Below are 6556 nucleotides of genomic sequence, written 5' to 3' on the forward strand. Positions count from 1 at the left end.
TGCCCAGATTCACAGAAGGACTCAAGACAGGCATGACGACAGGAGAAACACCACTGGCACCAACATTCTTCTCAAATCTGAAGGAAGGACCGGCGGTGGTAGACACAAACAGTCCGGTGATCACAGCCATCGTGAAGGGAAAGGAGTTACCCGGAACAGTAATAGATGAAGGATCCGGCATCAATGTGATTAGCCTCCGAACATGCACAACCTTGTGAATCCAAGAGTGGGAACCATGCCCGTTCTGGCTACGGATGGCGGATACAAGCTCAGTGCGACCGACCGGCTTGATACGAGATTTGGAAGTAACAATCGGTGGCCACACATTTCGCATCTCGACAGTAGTGCTACAATTACAGGCACAAGGAGCGTACCCGCTATTGTTGGGATGGCCGTGGCTAAAAACGGCGCACATTAAACAAAATTGGAGGAAGAATATAATCACCTTCCGGCGGGGAAAAAAGTACGAGTACCGACACAACCACGGACGGGTACCGGGAAGGAATTGACACCCCTATATGCCAAATGTGTCAATATGCTGGACGGATTAGCAGACGAAGAGGTGGATCAATACTTGCAAGATAATCCGAAGATTGTACCTCTGTTCGAAATCGACGTAGTTGAAGCCGTATCACCATACATACTGCCACCGGACAGAGCGGACGAAGAACCAAATAAAGAAGTGATCCGGGAGCTACGGCAAGCACAAGAAGCGCTGGAAAGAGAAATGGCCGTATCACAACGGGTTAAAGCATCTAGGAACTACGGAAGAGCCGAGACCGGTGTAGATAGCCAGGGAAATGACTACGGAGAACAGAACGGCGATGATTACACTTCTCAAAGAGTTTTGGGACGTGTTTGCCTGGTCCTACGAGGATATGAGAGGGCTCAATCCTCAGCTATATCAACATCAGATACATTTGAGCAAAGACGCCAAACCGGTAGCATAGCGACGGTACCGGATGAATCCAAACTACGCCGCCAAAGTTGAGGAAATTGATAAGTTGCTGAGAGTTGGCTTTATCTGTCCCGTAAAGAAATCGACATGGCTGAGCCCGATAGTAGTCGTACCGAAGAAAAACGACAAAATTAGAGTATGTGTCGACTACCGGAAGCTTAATGCGGCGACGATAACTGATGCATTTCCACTTCCATTTACGGATGGAGTTTTGGACGCAGTCGTCGGCCATGAGGTATACAGTTTTTTAGACGGATTCAACGGATACAACCAGATCCGGATGCACCCCGATGACCAGGAGAAAACGGCTTTCGTCACTGAATGGGGAGTGTTTGTTGCCATAATGATGATGTTCGGACTAAAAACGGCGCCGGCAACGTTCCAGAGGATCATCATGGAAAAATTCGGAGAATTCATACCGGCATTCATGCAGGTGTTCCTAGAAGACTTCGTTGTTTATAGCTAGGAAGGAGACCACCTTCAGCACCTCCAACTGTGTCTAGAAAAGTGTAGGTCTTACCGGCTAAGCCTAAATCCGGTGAAGTGTGTATTCGGCGTGTCCAGCAGAACACTACTGGGGCACATTGTGCGCAAGGAGGGCATCATCGTGGATCCGGACAAAGTAAAAGCGATCCTGGAGGCACCGGCACCAACAACGGCGAAATCCATTGGCATAGCCGAATGCTCTGGTATTTGGCGGACCTAGCTACACCACTGCATGCTGCGGTACACAGAACACCGTTCCTGTGGACCAACACTGAAGACAAGGCGTACCAGGCACTCAAAGTTCTATTGTCGCAAGCGCCGGTAGTGCAACCCCCGGATTGGGCGAAAGAATTTCATGTGTTCGTGGATGCGTCCGACATTGCAATCGGGAGTGCGCTGATGCAACTTACGGAGCCAAGATGGTACCGGCCTGTATATTACGCAAGCCGGAAGTTATCCCAACCCGAATGAAATTATTCCACCACGGAAAGGGAAGCTTTAGGCATGATCTACAGCGTAACAAAATTCAGGCATTATTTATTGGGAAGGAAGTTTTCCTTCCATGTAGATCATTTGGCACTCCTCTAACTAGTGTCCAAAGCGTCACTTACCGGTAAGTTGCCCCGGTGGACATTGCTATTACAGGAATTTGAATTCGAGATATTCCACCGACCCGGCATACAGCATGCGGTAGCAGATTATTTAAGCCGGTTAGATTCTGGCGAAACCGGCGACGGGGTACCGAACGAATTTCTGGATGCTGAGCTATTTCGAGTCACCGCGGAAACGGTAATAGATGCATCGGTGGCACCAGAAGATAAGTGGCTAACAAATATGGACCAGATTGCCTCCGAAGGAGATGAACCGGGACGAGAGGAAACGCCTGGCGGTACAAAGCCGGCAGTTCTGTTTATTACGGGACACGCTATACCACAAAGGTGCGGACGGTATATGGTGACGAGTGGTGCGCAGCAACGAGAAAGAGGTTATACTACGGGAAGCACACTACGAAGTCGCCGGAGGCCATTATGCTGGGGATGCTACGGCAAGGAAGATATAGCAAAGTGGCCTATGCTGGCCGACTACATTGAAAGACGCAATTCGGTACGCAAAAGAGTGTGATCTATGCCAGCCAATGGGCCAGCCAACGAAACAAGCTAGGATGTTGCACCGGCCAGTACTACTGCTAGAACCATTTCAAAAATGGGGACTGGATTTTGTCGGACCATTTAAACCACCGGCAATGAGAACTGGCAACCGGTATGTGATCGTCGCGACAGACTATTGCACTAAATGGGTGGAAGCCAAAGCCCTGTGAGACAATACCGCGGCGTCGACGGCAAAATTCTTATACGAATACATTTGGTGCCGGTACGGATGCCCCATAGAGCTGATTAGCGACCAAGGAGGGCACTTTCTTGGACAAGTAGTGGAGAGCTTGACATCATTCTATGCGGTACATAAACGGAGCACCCTGTACTACCCACAAGCCAATGGATTAGTTGAGTCAACAAACAAAACGCTACGGAATATCCTACGCAAGATCGTCAATGAAAATCGGACAGATTGGGACACGAAGCTGCACAGTGCGCTCTGGGCTTACCGGACAACGTACAAAACAAGCATCCGAACAACGCCGTTCCGGTTAGCATTCAGATTAGAGGCAGTCATGCCGGTCGAATTCCAGGTACCGAGCTTACGGATTCAAATTCGGGAACGACTCAATGAAAAGGAATCGGAGGCAATTCGGTTAAAGGCTCTGTGTGAACTAGAAGAACACCGATTGGCGAGCATCATGCACCTAGAATTGGAACAACGGTGATGGAAAGCGTTTGTAGATCGGCACCGGAAGGGAAATGAAAAGATGTTCGAAATTGGCAAGCCGGTACTCGTGTTGCAGACCCGGATGGGTAAAATGCTAGGCAAACTACGGTTTAGATGAACCGAACCGTACTGGATCACACGCGGGTTCAATGGTTCTTACCAGTTAGGGACACTGGCCGACGAGGTGCTGGGTAAATGGGTCAACGGATTTAGACTAAAGCCATACAAAGGACCTATGCCCAAGAACCCATTTGAACGAAGGGCCGCCACCGAATCAGACGCCGGCAGGCCAACCACGACGGCAACCCATGAGGAAAACGGCTACCACCAAGCCGGTAAGGAGGAGCACGAGCCAGCAACCGGGGTAAGCAAAACGATGGCAAACCGTCAAGAGGCGGGTAAGGTGCACGTTTCGGGTAAGGTGCGCGTTTCGGGTAAGGGTCCGACAAGACCGGAGAAAAATTAACCACACAATTAATATTACCAAAAAAAAAAAAAAAAAAAAGCGAATCAAAGAAATCATGGAAAGGAGTGGTGGAAACGGCCATGCAAACGAGGACTAAAGAGGCACGTCGAAAAGGTACGAGGAGGCTATGAATTGGACATTAAACCACCGCCACATGGCACGCAATGCTATTATAGTACACGACCTGCATATGCGGAGGCTCCAAAAAGGCGCCAAGATGCAGAGAGAAAAACCCCCACGCATCGAGACCTTCTCCTTTTGCGAACCAAGGAGAACAGACGTAGACAGACGCGTGAAGATCAATCAAAGAGAGTTCGCGCACAGAGAACCCCCTCACTCAGAACTTTCTCTCTCACACTCTCCTCACCATCAAACCTCGCCAACACTCTCCGACCTTGACACAGAGATGGACTGCCAAACACTGTTTGAAGCCGCCAAGAAATGGCTACGGCAACACGGACTGGAGGGTTTCTTGATGGTCATGGAGCCGGCGCCACACAAGGAGGCCGAAAAGATTATCAAAGAAATCTACACAAAGGTGATCACGGAGGAGGCAATCCGTGCGTTAACAGGCCTTCTGGAGGGGGGCATCTACACGATCAACAATCCTACCTTCGAGCAGCTCATCAAATATTTCGGTGAGTATTCTCTCGCCAGCAAAGGCTACAGGACACAGGGCGGCAAAGACATGTTATTCCGCGAAATTGCCCATGTACTCCATGAGTTCAGCCACGTATACCCTCCACCCCCCGTTATGCCTCAGAACTGAGCAGGCTTGATTATCGCAACGTACGAAGGGGTCAAGTTGGATTGGCCAGTGCTGATCGCCGACGGGTTGTGTACGACTATTGATATCGTAAGAGGAAAGGACGGCAAGGAAGGCCGGAAAATATGGCATGCGGTGACACAATGGCTCACCCTATTGGCGCCACTGGTCGAGCCCGTCCAGACCAAGAAGCGGGGAAGAGCAACGGACGGCACCCCGAAACTTGCTTCGAAACGGCAACAACTGTTGGCCTCCAAGGCCACTAAGGGGAAGACGGCCGACACAGAGAAGGCGGCAAAGGAGCGCGCCAGCCGGTAGCGGCCGACGGACACACATGAGGAGACACTGGCATGGCCCCTAAAGAGCCCACTCCACCGACCGGTGCAACAAGAAACGGACACCCTGGCGGCAAGAATGAATGCCGAGACTCAGGCGGAGGAAGAACCCATGGAGCACCTCCAGCGGCGGCCCGTGAAGAGCACCGCTGAATCAGTCGGGAAGCGTTCAGACCCACAGAAGGATGGAATGACCGCAACCCACATTGAGCATCCCACGCCAAGGGAGGGACCGGAACCGGTTCGGATGGAACCGGTCACAAAAGTCCCTGCACAACAGGCAGCACCGACAAACCCTGTAACTCAAGAGCCGGTTATACAAAGGCCAACCTCCTCAGCCAACCAAGAACAAGCAGACTAGGGGCGGTTAGCCGAATCACACCAAGAGCCGGAACGACAAAGTGGTCAGCAGGTAGAACCAGAAGTGCAGCTCGACGCAGTAAGGCGGGACCAGCCACCGGCAAGTGAACCCATCAGCCAACCCGTTGTGCAGACGCAACAACAGTGCACCGGCAGCCAATGGCTCCGGTGGATAGGAGAACCAATTGCCGGAGTAGTCCAATGCATAGAGGCGGAAGAAAGAGCGCAAACGGAACAGTTGCATGTCACAACCGATGAACTGGAGACGGCCCGGTCAAGGATCCGGTGCCTCGAACAATACTTGGATCGGATTACCGAAGACATGGCCAAAATGGCCGTAACCACAACGTAGATCCAAGCACCGGTGCCTCCGGTGGATGTACATATGAATAAGACCCCGGAGACGGAAACTGTCCCGGAGAAAGATGCGGCGCAAGCCCAAGAGCTTGCCGAATTAAGAGACGAGTTGGCCGCATAAGAAGCATTACGGAGCCACAAACGCGACTTGAAGAAGGCGGCCGAAGAAGAATTAAAGAAGACTGTTGAGAACCTCCGCCGGGTAGAGGAAAACCTGCATAAAGGACATCACGCGTACGACCGGCTAAAGGAGGAAAAAGAGAAATTGTTGCAGGAGAATGACAAGCTGCGACGGATGGCGGAGACAGAAATCGAAAGGCTGAAGGAAGAATTCCGTCAATAGAAGGACCGGGAGGACCGCGCGCGCCGGTAGATCAACCAAAGGCTGAAGCAGAAGACCAATGATTTTGATCATCTGCACCGGAACTACAAGCAGCTGGAGACGGAGTATAAGCAACAGCAGGAAAGGCTGGCCGAGCTTCGACAAGAAGTTGATAGGGCCACAACGGCACTCGCCAACGAACGAGCGGAGAATTCAAAGCTATTGGAGGAAGCGGCGATGGACCGGATGGAGCTCCACAAGCAGAACCATCAAGAAAAGGAAACAACGACAATGGTGTTACAGAGGTTGCAAACAACCTATCAAAGTCAATTGTCACATTATAGGGAGCAAGAGGCGGACACGGTCAGAATCATCAAGCAATTTAAAGAGGAGCGACAAGCCACGGAGAGCAAATCACGGATGGGAACTGACCGGATCCAGTGCATCCTCCGGTCATGGCTCACCAAGACCAAAAGCTTGATTGACGAGAGCTCTGTGCGATGGTGGACGAAATGGGCGCAGAATACGGCGTAACTCCAATTGCTCAGGGAGGACGTGGAAAACCGGTGGAAGGAGGGTGACAACTGTTATACGCTGACATCGAAGGACTTCACCGCCATAAGGGATGAGCTGGCCAAAGATTTCACAGCCCTGGCGGATGAATAATTGGTGCAGGTCCGTC

Source organism: Azolla caroliniana, unplaced genomic scaffold, assembly GCF_043228905.1.
Source record: "Azolla caroliniana isolate FFs.n. ecotype wild unplaced genomic scaffold, voAzoCaro1.0.p SCAF_8, whole genome shotgun sequence".
NCBI classification, from domain to species: domain Eukaryota; kingdom Viridiplantae; phylum Streptophyta; class Polypodiopsida; order Salviniales; family Salviniaceae; genus Azolla; species Azolla caroliniana.